At 40.3% G+C, this 15647-nt stretch overlaps 1 pseudogene across 1 annotated transcript; it reads right to left on the bottom strand.

The window, feature by feature from the left end:
* Window positions 1-8478: 8478 nt before the first annotated feature.
* Window positions 8479-13250, bottom strand: LOC311091148 (TRPM8 channel-associated factor homolog; annotated as a pseudogene). The gene is made up of 8 exons (XR_014609629.1): window positions 12628-13250; window positions 11563-12551; window positions 11377-11471; window positions 11018-11231; window positions 10342-10581; window positions 9934-10220; window positions 9351-9387; window positions 8479-8972 (listed from the first exon to the last, which is right to left on the bottom strand). The product of XR_014609629.1 is annotated as a TRPM8 channel-associated factor homolog (transcript).
* Between the last annotated feature and the right edge of the window lie 2397 nt (window positions 13251-15647).

The raw sequence follows: 15647 nt of genomic DNA, 5'->3' as shown, positions 1-15647 counted from the left end.
CATTTGAATTTCCATACTTACAATATTTAGAACACATAAGACTTCTCTGTGGTCAGTTCACCTCAATCTTTTGTTAAACAGAGACTTATGGCAGGCGAGCTTCTTAATTTCAATTATATATATTTTTATTTTTGCGTCTGACTGGACATGTCATTCCAGCTCTTTTTAAAGTCCATCAACTTTTTGACATCTTCAGATATCCCCTCCTGAAAACTCCATAGGACTTGGTCATTAAAGCCTGTCGCCTCTTCGTCCTCCTTCTTCGGACCTCTTCTTGTTGCAGTCTGTGTCTCGTCAACAACACATAGACGGTAATGATTGCATTCTTCTTCTTTCTTTAGCAAAGCTATTTCTAATACATTTTCAATTTATATCTACTCTGCCATTTGCTTAATAAATGCTTACAACATTCAGTGTGGTATGTTTTTCTTTATAAACCATTTTATCAATAAATGATTTTTAACTTTTGCAGTGTTTTTCTTTATAACAACACTTTCATTATATAAGGTTACCATTATGGTTGACTCCAATACAAAGTGCTTCATACACAAAAAGACATATTTATAATGGAAAAATGTGCATATTCCATAACATTATATATATATATATATATATATATATATATATATATATATATATATATATATATATATATAGGCTATATATATATATATATATATATATATGTGTGTGTGTGTGTGTGTGTGTGTGTGTGTGTGTGTGTGTGTTTACCTTATTCACATACATCTGCATTTTTTGATTTACTATCTCTGTACTGTTGTTGTCTCTGTGTACTGGAAGCTTCCTCTGTGACCAAAAAAAGAAAAGAATTCCTTGTGTGTGCAAACGTGTGGCAATAAAGGTCTTTCCAGTAATCTCAATAGATACTGCTTCATTGTGATCTTGTTACAAGGGACACAATACAATATTGTATAATTTATTTTCTTGCCATTCAGTCATAAATTAAAACATTGCACCAACCCTCCAAAAAATGCTCTAGATTTTCACATTTCCAGGGTTCTCAGAACCGCAAGTCGTCATAGGTAAACTTCTCAAGCCCCTGCCCTAGTTCAAAATTATACAAAATTGCCTGTCAACAATTATCAACAATAATATTGTGGTCAATAAAACAAAATCCATTTGAATTATAATTAAAATGACAACATGTACAAAACAGTCAACAACAAATCACTCAAAAGTAGGAAAAACCCTTATCTTTACATATCTGCCGCCAGACAGTCTGAGACGTCATTAGGCTTTAATTCACATAGAAACATTAATCCACGCAGACATCAGTTGTGGTAAACAGAAGCTCAAGCATGTTTGCTTGACGTGCAAGAACCAGTGAGGTTCATTCTCGTGTTATACAGCACATTTGAACTTCCACAGGAACCAATGAGGTTTGTTTGAATGGAAGAATAATACATTAAGTTGAAAAGTCTGCGTGTGTTGGTGGATGATAGTCTACCTTTAATGAATGATCCAGGTTGTATAATGTTATAGTCCAGTTTTGTAACGGGAGAAAATGTGAAATGGGGAAAAAATGAGCGAAAAGAGAGAGAAAATGATATCTGAAAACTTGCTCTTGGAGCTGTTTACAGTGTTGCAGTCTAGCAGCCGGGAGCCACCATATTGGATCACGCACAGAGTCTGTTTTCAAAAGGAGGGGCTTCATAGAGAGAGGAACTAAACTGAGCCTTACTGACAGTCTGGGAAGAGAGGTGCTGCAAAAATGTCAAATAATGTGGAAAAATTAAGTGTTTTTTGAGCATTCAAGCATGACAACAGTCTAGTAGAGCCCAAAAACAAGTTCACTTTGAAAAATAGCATAATAGGTCGCCATTTAAAATTCAAAGAATGAATTAACTAAAAATGTGTTTTAAATCATCATGATGGAAGTTTAATATAAGCCTTTTACTGTACAGAAATGTTTTTGTTCATTTGTATTTAAAGGTGCTCACATTTCAGAGTAAGATAAATCGATTGAGAATCAACTATAAATGGGAATTCTAAATGAGATAGCAATACATGTACTTGCAAAAATATTCAGGAAGTTAGAAAGTCTGTTTGATAGAGATGATTATTTTAAGAAATGTTCTAAAGTTGCTGGATGTACATAGTAACAGTGAGGAAAATAAGTATTTGAACACTCTGCTATTTTGCAAGTTCTCCCACTTGGAAATCATGGAGGGGTCTGAAATTGTCATTGTGCATGTCCACTGTGAGAGACATAATCTAAAAAAAAAAAAAAAAAATCCAGAAATCACAATACAGGTGCTGGTCATATAATTAGAATATCATCAAAAAGTTGATTTATTTCAGTAATTCCGTTAAAAAAGTGAAACTTGTATATTATATAGACTCATTACATGCAAGGTGAGATATCTCAAGCCTTTATTTGTTATAATTTTGATGATTATGGCTTACAGCTTGTGAAAACCACAAAATCAAAATCTCAGAAAATTAGAATATTACATGAAATCACACAGTAATTACACAGTAATCCCATGGTCATTGAACCAGGTTTTGGTTATTTTGGCAGTGTGGGCAGGTGCAAATCCTGCTGGAAAATGAAGGAAGCATGAAGTGCTCTGAAAATGTCCTGGTAGACGGCTGCGTTGACTCTGGATTTAATAAAGCACAGTGGACCAAAGTCCTCTTTTCTGATGAGAGCAAATTTTGCATCTCATTTGGAAACCAAAGTCCCAGAGTTTGGAGGAAGAATGGAGAGGCACACAATCCAAGATGCTTGAAGTCCAGTGTGAAGTTTCCACAGTCTGTGTTGGTTTGGGGAGCCATGTCATCGGCTGGTGTTGGTCCACTGTGCTGTCCACTCAACGCAGCCGTCTACCAGGACATTTTCAGAGCACTTCATGCTTCCTTCAGCAGACAAGCTTTATGGAGATGCTGACTTCATTTTCCAGCAGGATTTGCACCTGCCCACACTGCCAAAATAACCAAAACCTGGTTCAATGACCATGGGATTACTGTGTAATTACTGTGTGATTTCATGTAATATTCTAATTTTCTGAGATTTTGATTTTGTGGTTTTCACAAGCTGTAAGCCATAATCATCAAAATTATAACAAATAAAGGCTTGAAATATCTCACTTTGCATGTAATGAGTCTATATAATATACAAGTTTCACTTTTTGAATGGAATAACTGAAATAAATCAACTTTTTGATGATATTCTAATTATATGACCAGCACCTGTATATGATTTTTTAACTATTTATTTGTATGATACAGCTGCAAATAAGTATTTGAACACCTGTCTATCAGCTAGAATTCTGACCCTCAAAGACCTGTTAGTCTGCCTTTAAAATGTCCACCTCCACTCCATTTATTATCCTAAATTAGATGCACCTGTTTGAGGTCGTTAGCTGCATAAAGACACCTGTCCACCCCATACAATCAGTAAGAATCCAACTACTAACATGGCCAAGACCAAAGAGCTGTCCAAAGACACTAGAGACAAAATTGTACAACTCCACAAGGCTGGAAAGGGCTACGGGGAAATTGCCAAGCAGCTTGGTGAAAAAAGGTCCACTGTTGGAGCAATCATTAGAAAATGGAAGAAGCTAAACATGACTGTCAATCTCCCTCGGACTGGGGATCCATGCAAGATCTCACCTCGTGGGGTCTCAATGATCCTAAGAAAGGTAAGAAATCACACGGGAGGAGCTGGTCAATGACCTGAAAATTACTGTTGGTAATACACTAAGACGTCATGGTTTGAAATCATGCATGGCACAGAAGGTTCCCCTGCTTAAACCAGCACATGTCAAGGCCTGTCTTAAGTTTGCCAATGACCATTTGGATGATCCAGAGGAGTCATGGGAGAAAGTCATGTGGTCAGATGAGACCAAAATAGAACTTTTTGGTCATAATTCCACTAAACGTGTTTGGAGGAAGAAGAATGATGAGTACCATCCCAAGAACACCATCCCTACTGTGAAGCATGGGGGTGTTAGCATCATGCTTTGGGGGTGTTTTTCTGCACATGGGACAGGGCGACTGCACTGTATTAAGGAGAGGATGACCGGGGCCATGTATTGCGAGATTTTGGGGAACAACCTCCTTCCCTCAGTTAGAGCATTGAAGATGGGTCGAGGCTGGGTCTTCCAACATGACAATGACCCGAAGCACACAGCCAGGATAACCAAGGAGTGGCTCTGTAAGAAGCATATCAAGGTTCTGGCGTGTCTCCAGACCTAAACCCAATAGAGAATTTTTGGAGGGAGCTCAAACTCCGTGTTTCTCAGCGACAGCCCAGAAACCTGACTGATCTAGAGAAGATCTGTGTGGAGGAGTGGGCCAAAATCCCTCCTGCAGTGTGTGCAAACCTGGTGAAGAACTACAGGAAACGTTTGACCTCTGTAATTGCAAACAAAGGCTACTGTACCAAATATTAACATTGATTTTCTCAGGTGTTCAAATACTTATTTGCAGCTGTATCATACAAATAAATAGTTAAAAAATCATACATTGTGATTTCTGGATTTTTTTTTTTAGATTATGTCTCTCACAGTGGACATGCACCTACGATGACAATTTCAGACCCCTCCATGATTTCTAAGTGGGAGAACTTGCAAAATAGCAGGGTGTTCAAATACTTATTTTCCTCACTGTATGTTAAATTTACACATAAGGATTGATTTGATTGTGTGCATCAGATTCGAAGGCGTTTTCTGCGTCTTACTGCCCATGTAGTGACAGCAACAACAAAGCATATGAACATAGTTACCACACGCAAAGAAATGACAAGAACTGTCAAATTCATGCCTGGGTTTGATATTCCTTGGGGTTTTGGATTAGGGAAGATCTTTGAAGCTTGAGCAATGTTGGAGATTTCAGATTTCGCATTTTCTTTGTCTTCAGACTGAACTGCAAAGAACATTGTGGTGCCATTTTGGATTGTGAAACTGAAATTGAATGAATGCTCTTTAACTGATCTAGGCTCGTGCGGTGAGACGGCAGTTGTGTTGAATGCATGACCATGTCACGATCAATAACCAGAAAGCAAGGATGCAAGTAATCTCTTTTATTGAATGTAGTAGCAGTAGAACAATGATCGCAGGAAGGCAGGCAACGCAGGGACTAGATGGTCAGATACAGGTGCTGAAGTGATGAGGTGACGAAACAGTGAAGAATCCAGATGAAAACGAGAACCAGTTGAACAAGGAACAGGAAACGAGGACACGAACTGAAACTCCGACTGGACTGGATACACAAACACTGGAGACATCAAACAACGATCTGACAAAGAGAGGAGAGTGCGATGAGAATTTATATGTGAGTAAATAGGCTGCAGCTGGTGCGGGAAATGAGATCAGCTGGCGCGCTGATCAGCTGAAACGAGCGGTAACGCCCACTCACACACACCCACACACACAGAACAACAAATACACGAGACACGAAGAAAACAGTGAATTCATGAACCGTGACAGACCATTGCTGAAGCTTTCTCAAAGCATTTGAAGGTCATAGCTCCACCTGATCTCATAGGATTTCGCTCAAAGGAAAAGAAACATGCAACGAAGACAATAAAATTTACATTATTTCATGATCTAAATTTGAAACTACTATTTTATGTTGTCAGTGAAGATGTTAAAGAAATGAAAAACCTTGTATTTTAAATTCTGGTATAGTAATTGTGTGCTTTACCTGTCCCTTGGTCGAGGTCCTCACCAGGAGCCGTCCAGCTGAGAAGCACAGAGTCCTCCTGGATCTCAGCACTCAGATCTATGATTTTGTTAGGTGGGAAGTTTGGTGGAGTTGAGCCTGTAAACGTCAAGTCAAGTCAAGTCATCTTCATTTATATAACGCTTTTAACAATGTAGATTGTTTCAAAGCAGCTTTACAGAGATAAACGTATAATTTATGGTAACAGAGATTGTTTTGGCTTTATAGCGGTTCTTTAGTAAAGTTATTTTCCAGCTAAGGTTAGTTATGATTGATTCGCTTCCGTCGCAACAATCATTTGTTATTAAATTAGGGGCCGCTAAGACGACACAATTCTCTCTACATAGACTTTAAACGCGAACCTGTGAGAAACGCTGATGGCGTTCACATGCGCATTAAGAATTGGTTCTATAGTTATGTGCGTTTGAATATATGTACGCAGGTTTGTAATTCCCTACAAACCAAGCCTAAACAAAGTACTGGTGTTTCCTTATAATTTTTTTTATTATAATATAATAATATAATAATTTATTATTATAATTTAATGTTAAAAAAACGTCACCTCAAAACTCTCTCCAGTGGCTGTTCTGGTAAAACTTCCAACCTCAAGTGATTCCTCCGAAACTGGAGGCTTTGGAGGGTTCAGCTCTACCACACCTGAAATTAGAGGAACAACATGAAAAAACACTTCAGCCTTTATTACAGGCTTGTAACTCTGACTGACCTCAGCAAACACTGTCATAGGTTTAGTGCCGTCACTTGACTGCTGGTTCATGTGGGCTTTGACTATGATAGGGGAAACATAAGCACGCGCTGCTAGACTTTTTACTGTTATAGTCAGAGACTGAAGTAACTCCGAGTTACGTCAATGACTGATGAATGGGGGTTTCGCTTAGAAGCCTATCACCTTCGAGTTCTTACAAAATGAGCCAATGGCAAAACAATGCCATGGGTCTGCGGAATTTGCATAGCGCAACTCCACCCCACCGTGTGGGTATAAAAGGAGCAGCGCGGCAATCTCGCATTATGTTTTTGCTTCGGAGCCGAGTGTTTCTTCAGCGGTGTTGGTATGACGGCGTGTTCCATCAAGATCTTTTTCCTGCTGTTGGTCTGTGCTGTCATCTGCCAACAGTGTGTGTTTTCTCCCTGGGCGCTTCAACACTGCTGTTGAGTTTTATCCGCTCTAAAAGAGCTGCACGCATGTCTTTTTAAAGATTTCTCATCCGTGTATTTCTGGGTACGGTAGACAGATTAATTCTGCTGATGGGCGCGAACGCTGCTTAGCATGTTTGGGCTTAAATCACACTCAGGCAGCATTCGTGGATGTGTCAGTAGAACATCACGCTTCAGAGATAGTACCTATCCCCAAGCCATACGTTATCTAAACATGGTCTGAAGCTAGAACATTGAATGCTTGAATGACACACTTAATGTGCAATATGTGTTGTTTATGGTTGTGTATTGTTATTGGGGGGTATATGTGAGGTATATGTGTGGAAGTGTTGTTGTGTCAGTGTATTGTTGTTAATTAAGTTGTATTTGTGAGCATTCCAAGACAAATTCCTATCAACTGTAATGTTGAAATGGCTAAATAAATAAAATCTTGAATCTTGAATGTTCTCATTGCAGGAACATGACCATCTCAATGTTGCGCTCGAGATTCAATGACCTCCGTAGAGGTAGAGTCCCCTCTACCACACCCCAATCTATTCCCTCCACGAGAGGGGATACTTTGGCTGGTGGCCAGGGTGATTTGAGACCGATGGTGTGGAACAACCTGACGAATTCTCCTTGGGCTACACCCCCCTCTTGCACATTGCAACCCGTGAGGTTTCCGAATGAGGTCGCTGGCCAGACTTCTTGCGGGCCCAGCATTTCATTCGGCGCCCCGGCAGATGACGTTATGTCTATCGCTGCATCACAAGGTGGGCTTGAGTCATCTGGAGATGAAGACGCAGCTGTGCTGCCTCCTTCGGGGGTGCCAGCATTGCCCGAGTCTGATCCAGAACTGACTGCCACGCTTTCCCGGGCAGCTGCGAGCATCGGGCTTGTGTGGAACCCTCCGCCATGTCCCTAGCGCTCACGGCTTGGCGATTGGTTTTCGGGGGCGGCGCGTGCTGACACTCGTCAGCACCCGCCCCCAATTCCTTTCTTCCCGGAAGTGCATGAAGAGGTCATGAGATCGTGGAAGTCTTGCGACTGCTCAGTGGTCTTTTCTGCCTTTTCTGCCCTCGATGAGGCCGCGGCCAAAGGGTGTGCTGGGGTCCCCCCGGTGGAGCGTTCTGTGGCAATGCAACTGTGTCCCCAGAGCACATCCACCTGGCATGGAGACCCTAAGTACTCCTCCAAAGCCTGTAGGTTTTCGTCTACTCTGGTGGAAAAGAACTATAGAGCTGCGGGGCAGGTTGCCTCCTCACTGCATGCTATGGCCGTCCTCCAGGTCTACCAGGCCAGGGTGTACTGTCCTCAACACAGAGCTGAATGTTGTTGTGGAATGCAGCCTAGATGAGATGGTCAACTTCCTTCAGCCATTCTCTGATGCACCAGTGAATGAGCTGTTCAGAGGCCAATGCAGAGCTTAGCACTTTATAAACTTTAGCAATAAGGCTTAATTCTGTATTTTCAAATCACATCAACATTACACACCATTCATTATCTTTTAAAATAATATGTATGATTAATTTGCTTACATAAGAAAGGAAAGTACACCAATTCAAAATGCCATGCCATACTGACAGTATTTTAATTGTAGTACATACATGTAGTTTTTGGTATTTATGTATATGTTGTGTTTTTAACATGCATGTTCAGGATATAAAACCTTAGCCCACTTGCCCAATAGCCATTCAGAATATTTAAATTATATGTATAAGTTTGTGCCTTATATTGATATGAATCAATTGCTCATCTACACATTTCACTACACACAATTCATTCAAATGAGAGACATGAATACAGTAATGTCCATGAAACTCCAGATAAGCATATATCATCTTGTATACTTAATCTAACCCCTCAATTATATTAAAACTGAGACGTTCTTATGCGTACTGACTCATAGGATGGTCATTCCACTCAGGGAGATGAGAGATCTTCTCTTCTGTGCTGGGCTGGATGGGCCAACCCCACGCTTTGAAGAAGGGGGACAAGTTCATGTTGACCACCTTGGAGAAGGTCTCAGCATACAGATTCATCTTGCCTGCATTGTCATTTGGCACTCCATTCATAGTATGGTAGGCAGTAAAAACTTTCTTAAAAGCATCCCAGCCAAATTTTTCCTGAAGCTTAAAAAAAAAAGAAAAAAAAAGAAAAAAGAAAGATGATGGAAGATTACACACAAAAATGGGTATAAATATATATGGTTTATATTTATATAATTATATTTTTTATAATAATTACATAAACAATTAGAATTACTTTTTTTATTTATTTATTCCGCATAAGATTTTATTGTTTTGTTTTTAAAAATTAACCTTAAAATAATGAATTATTACTTCTAGGGCTCACAAATAATCCATTATTGCTTTAATCTCTCTTTAAAAAATTACAATACTGGCAATGATGATATAACCAAAAATGTACATTATCAAACAATGTTTTAAAACACATGCATTTAACTGATTAAACAAACTGTTAAAACATTATACACAGTCTGTTCTTACCTGCATGTAAGTCTCGAGTGCCGTCCACATTCTCCAGCTTTTTAAAGGGGTGGTAAAACACCTTTTTTCGAAGGCTTGATTGTGTTTGTGGGGTTCACTGTAACATGTGTTCATGCTTCGTTTTTAAAAATTCGCATTATTTTTCACATATTTAACCATTATTCTACACTGCTCTGTCCCTCCTTGTAAAAACGGTCGGATGATTTCCTGGTTCTATGAAGCCCCGCCCTCAAAAATACGCAATGGGCTCAGATTGGTTAGCTGGCCCAGTGTGTTGTGATTCGCTACTACCACAACAACTCTTTTCCAAAGCAACATAAAATGGCCTCGCCCCCTTTATGTATTGTGTTCCCAGAGGAGGGGTTTATGTAAATATTGGGCTTAGTGATGTCAGCAAGCCCACAGGAATGTCGTGTAGTCCCTATCAGCCGTTTCTGTAGTTCTTAGAAATTGATTTCTTTGAAAGCAAATATCTCCCTTTGCTTTAAACTTTGAACGTTGTAACTTTGCAGATGTTGTTTATGCTCAAACAGCAACATTACACACTAACTAAAGTTAGAAAAGTGAAATCGTGTTTTACCACCCCTTTAAATCCTTTCCGCCACTGTGATACATCTTGGCACGAGCCTGACGCTTTTCTAGAGTGATGGCTGGATGAGCATTAGCTCTATTAAATCGCAGAACTTCCTCATGTACGTACAAGGACCACAGGTTGCAGGTGTGGAGGGAACTCCCAAACTCCACGCTGCTGGTTATGACCCAACTCATGAATGGCTCCCGAAAGACCACTTTTATAGGCTTCCTTTACGTTTATTAGTGCTGGGGCAGAGTTGGTTTGCATCATGATGGGATATCCAGCATGCATGAAACCTGAAGGGGTGAAATGGGGGACGTGTTATCATCAGAATTGTGAGAATATAATAGGTAATAATGGCATGATTCTGTTGTAATAGTGATGTTTTTTTTTCATCCCAGCAATAGTACCACTGACCGTGAGAGATCTGAACATCTGCAACAAACCGCTCCTTGCGGGGCAACTTGGCAGGCCTTGCTGCCAGGTCAGTTATGCTTCTCATTATGGTATCCCAGAGTGTAACCACCTCATCAGGGCAGTCCAGATTACTTATAAATTTTGATTCTAATGTGATGATGATGTTCTCAAACTCAAGTTCTGCCCAGGGGGCAGGTGCCGAACGGATCCCGCTCACCCAGTCAGCTACACTAGTCTCTCCTGAGGGACAGAACAAGTTTTATCATGTACCTTTAAAGGTGATCTAAGTGATATTGGGTGACGTCACTTCTTGTTGACGTTCGAAGTATTGTCAAACAAAACAGAGGCTAGCTAGACACTCCCTCCTCCTCATCCGCGCACTAACCCCCCAAATCCCTCTTGTCGGTTATTGGCTGGAACAGTTTGTTATGTTTCGTGGTGCGGGTTAGCCCAGTTTGTTTTTCTTGCCGTTTGTGGAGCCTGGGCTGTCTACAGAGACCGCGTTTTTTTGCAGTGTGTTCAGGGGACAGGCAGCTAGCGGATAGTGAGGAGATGTTTGCTGTATGTGACAAAAAATGTTTTGGCTTAAAAAATGTGTGACATCGCTTGTACCTTTAAACATTCTGAATAGAAACCTCACTGTGATTCTCACTGAATATTAATTCAGAATTCTTACCAGATTTGAAGTATGGAGCCTGTACTGAGACCTGCATGACAATTTCCACCCCATCCACTTTGCTCTGGGGAGGTGCTATTAGGTAGATGAGCCCTCCCCACAAATTCCAGACCTGGACCATTTCTGTGTCCAAAGGGAATCGCTCATGGACCACAGGAGCCCGTTTCAGGATGTTTGCTCCACCAATGTTATCTGTCTGGCAACCAAGCTGCACCTACATAGAGTATCTCATCATGTTAATAACATGCTATCCAAGCCCTATGTGTAATATGGTTGTATCTAGAATGACAAGTTTAACTATTACATACAGCACCATTCCTTGATTGGAAACATGTATAAGAGTAGACTTTATTGATTACCTGCCAATTTTTCCCAACGATCTCTGGAGGTACTGATATGTACGTCTTCATACCATGAGAAAGATATACGCCTGTGCTTATCCATTCTTCACAACCTGAAACAAGTAATTTTATAGTGCTTAAAATAGTCAAACTAAACAAGGAATAACATTTTTCCTCCTTCATTTGGCAAGAAAACTTTCATACCCGCAGTGTTAGCACTGATCCGAACTCTTGCATTAGACACAGTGGGCAAGTTGGGTCTGTCCTTGATGATGTATGGAAGTAGGGCATCAGGATTAGGTGACACTTTGTATACCTCAGATCCAATTTGGAGCATCAGGTGGTCTTTAGCACATTCGACAGGACAATTACTGCACACCTGTGGAACACCTACCTCCTTCACTATGTCACTAAGAATTGAAACTGAGGTGTAGGCGGCACTGTCATGAGAACACATACAAAAGTAACTGGCACAGTCCCTGCCCAACTGCTTCAAGCAGCCCTGTTCATGAGCAGTCAATTCTTTCCCCAGGCTTACATGTTCAGCAAACCGCTGCAGCATTCTACGAAAGTGGTACCCCTCTCTACAACTATGCTCTATATCTAGGGCCTTATATAACCCTCCACCCAAGGTATTGCCTAAGAGACACAATCCCATCTTGTTAAGAATATGATTTCCTGGGTATTTGGTCATCACATTGCAGCCACAGTGGGTCTGAGCCCAATACCAGGCATGACCCCCAATCAGAAGTCCTCCACCTTCAGCAACAAATTCTTGGATCTCTGCACATTGGGCATCACTGTAGGAAGTGCAGACGTAGATGCTTAGATCTTCTCTGAAGCCGGTCAACTGGCAATCTAAACCTGATTTGCTCAATACCCCATGGGCTGCTTTGAGGCTGGGTAGGATCCCAATAACACCCTTCCGACCCTCATAAAGCCACTTGATAGCATTGATCATGAATGTGGACAGAGAGTCCCGGCCCAGGTAGCCTTCATGGGATACCAGAATTACTCGACCTTGTCCATAATAAGCACCAGCAATGAATGCTTTTCCATCGGGAGTGACTGCAATGGGGAATGCTAATGGTCCGTGCACCATCACTTCAGATGCTATAGCCCCTCCTTGGGTGTCAAACTCAGACACACCTTGTAGCAGGAACTCTAGATCATCTTTGAAGTCTTTGCCTATTCTGAAAAAAAGACAAGACAAATAGTGAATGGTTTTTTAAAGAATGGGTAAAAAGCAAAAATGTGTGCTGAACTTACGATACAGAAAGCCAACTAGTAGGGATGTTTCTTGGAACAGGAAAGTTGCCAACTTCTCCTGGGAGTTCAGAGAAATAAATTCCTGCAACACTGCACACCTTGTTTCCTGGAAAGTTCTTTAAAGTGTTTTCTTGTAGATGGTCATAAGACCAACTCCATGCTTGGCCAGCAATGATCACACCACCTCCAGCTTTGAGGAAAGCAACCAGATCCTTTGCACAGGTCTCAACACTGTAAGCATCTGTGATATATATAGCTAATTCATTACGGAAGTCTCCTAGCTCTGTCTTGATAGGGCAATAGTTCAAGTTTTCAACTACTGAACGTAAACTTCTTTGAATTCCTACAATGCCGGCATCACCAGTACATAACATAAGCCACATTAAAGCATTCTCGACGAGGCCAGGAAAGCGTGTTAGGTATTCCTCATGTCCCAACACCACTATACGTCCCTGACCGTAAAGAGATGCAGCCATCAACACCTGACCTCTTGGATTCATGGCAAGTGGAAAGGCATGTTCACCTATTAGTACAAGATCACTGGGCACTGCTTTTCCTTGGAAATCAAGCTCCTGCAGCCCATACATGAGACTGTAGTAGTCCTTTTCGCGTGCCATGGTGAATTAGTTCTGTTTTAGTAAGTCACTAAAAAAAAACACACACAGTTTTAAAGGGTCTGAACACTGGGTTTGTTCAACCAGAGTGCATGCAGAAAAATGATACCGATTGGTTTTCAGTCCTACACAAAGACAGAAAATGAAGTCAAGTTTCATATATTTAAAAACAAATAGAAATGTAATTTATAATGTATATTATTACATTTAAAGGGGTGGTAAAACACGATTTCACTTTTCTAACTTTAGTTAGTGTGTAATGTTGCTGTTTGAGCATAAACAACATCTGCAAAGTTACAACTTTCAAAGTTTAAAGCAAAGGGAGATATTTGCTTTTAAAGAAATCAATTTCTAAGAACTACAAAAAACGGCCAGTAGGGACTACACGACATTCCTGCAGGCTTGCTGACATCACTAAGCCCAATATTTACATAAACCCCTCCTCCGATGAAGGATTCGCACAACGGCTAGTCCTGAAAGATGGAGCAGTTCCAACTTTAAAAACAGAAACTGTTTACGGGCCACAACCTGTAAGTATGATTTATTTTTCGTCGTTGTGTTTTCCTGTAATAGTTTGTATTGTTAATTGTACGTTGTAGCAAGGAAGTAAACGAAGGACAACGCTGTTTGGCTCCACAAACCAGTTTGTTAAATGCTAACGTTAATTCATACTTATCCGACAAACACATACAAACTTCTGTTTAATATCACCAGCGCAGCGAACTTGGAATGTTCGTGGTTGTTGTCGTTTATGTGATCAGTGTAAATTATTCTTTGATTATAGCTTTTATGTATTGTTTATCTACAGGCATGCTAAACATGGTTTTGTGTTTGATTTGGCTACTGTTGTAAAGCCAATGTTTAGTGTTCGTATTGGATTAATAGTTCAGGCGACAGATATTTAGCTACAATCGTTCTAAATATACAAAAGTAACAGTGTCATTGCGATCTGCAATCTTAAAAAACATACCTTTCTGAAACATCCTTTAACAGCCGTTCTTGAACAGGTTCTGCTCGATCCTCTCCACTAACATTCTCTGGGTCTGATTCGGGCTCAAACTGGTATGGCAATATTGACGCCGTTGTTTACTGAAGCACAAACTACCGGTAAAGATAAGGGGGCGTGACGTTTCCGAACAACGTGCACTTGGCGGTTAGCAAATCACAACACACTGGGCCAGCTAACCAATCTGAGCCCATTGCGTATTTTGAAGGGGGGGGCTTCATAGAACCTGGAAATCATCCGACCGTTTTTACAAGGAGAGACAGAGCAGTGTAGAATAATGGTTAAATATGTGAAAAATAATGCGAATTTTTAAAAACGAAGCATGAACACATGTTACAGTACACCCCACAAACACAATCAAGCCTTCGAAAAAAGGTGTTTTACCACCCCTTTAATATACAGTAGTATACACAAATCTGAAATAAACACACAATTGAAAGTTTACTTCCCATCCAATCCCAATTGTGACTACAGATGTAAAAATTGCAACTTTATCTGTAGATACAAGCAAGCTCAAATGACTTTCCTTCTTAGCTTTGTGTAGAGTGTAGAGTGTAACTACTCTGGGAATGTTTTTGTGGATAAGAGTATGGCTCACCAATAAGGAGCACGCCCATAAATACACTTTTTAAATTTTTGTTTGTTTATCTAGAAACCACTGAAGAATAACAAATTTATTAAATGTTTAATTTAGATTTCAATATAAACTGAGAAATTTTAGCAGCGGTTATGATGATTATATCAAGAGATTCCTGCCAGTCCTGTTCTCTAAAATAAGTCAATGGCTGAGACTCTCACCCTCATCCTTTGTCTTTATGCATTTCCTGACCATTAAGCTCAATGTACAGCTGTGCTTTTGTCTCTGTGATCATGTGAAGGTATGGGTGGTACTGTCAGGCTGATTGGATCATTTGAAGGATAGTGTTATGCTGATTAAGGCCTGTTTCTCTTGAGCAAGCCAGATAACCTGCCAAACTGGTTTTCACTTGATTGAATCAAATCATCCTCTGCATTGTTTGAATTTGTCTCCACCTTCAAAAGTCCCTCCTCCTAAAATGCCTATAAGACATCATGAAAAGTTATGTTACTTTAGATTGTTGGACTGCAGCCACGCTCAATAAAGAAGAACTTCTGCTTGAACAATATCCCAACATCTCCTGGTTTTTGCTTCGATGAAGGAATAAAAAGTTCCCAACACCACCATCAACCACTCCCTACAGCATTTGTAGTTTTTTTTTATCCTGTGTGAGACGAGTAGCTTCGTACAGAGCTCCCCAAATGACATGTGGGAGAAAAAACGAGATATCATGGCCACAAATTAATAATAAACTTATTCATTTGTTTCCTTGTTTTAGGTAAAGGCTGGAATACACTACACAACTTTTGTCCAGATTTTTGCC

Source organism: Abramis brama (genome assembly GCF_963993115.1).
Source record: "Abramis brama genome assembly, chromosome: 10".
In the NCBI taxonomy this organism is placed as follows: domain Eukaryota; kingdom Metazoa; phylum Chordata; class Actinopteri; order Cypriniformes; family Leuciscidae; genus Abramis; species Abramis brama.
This window is presented reverse-complemented; position numbering and strand designations above follow the sequence as displayed.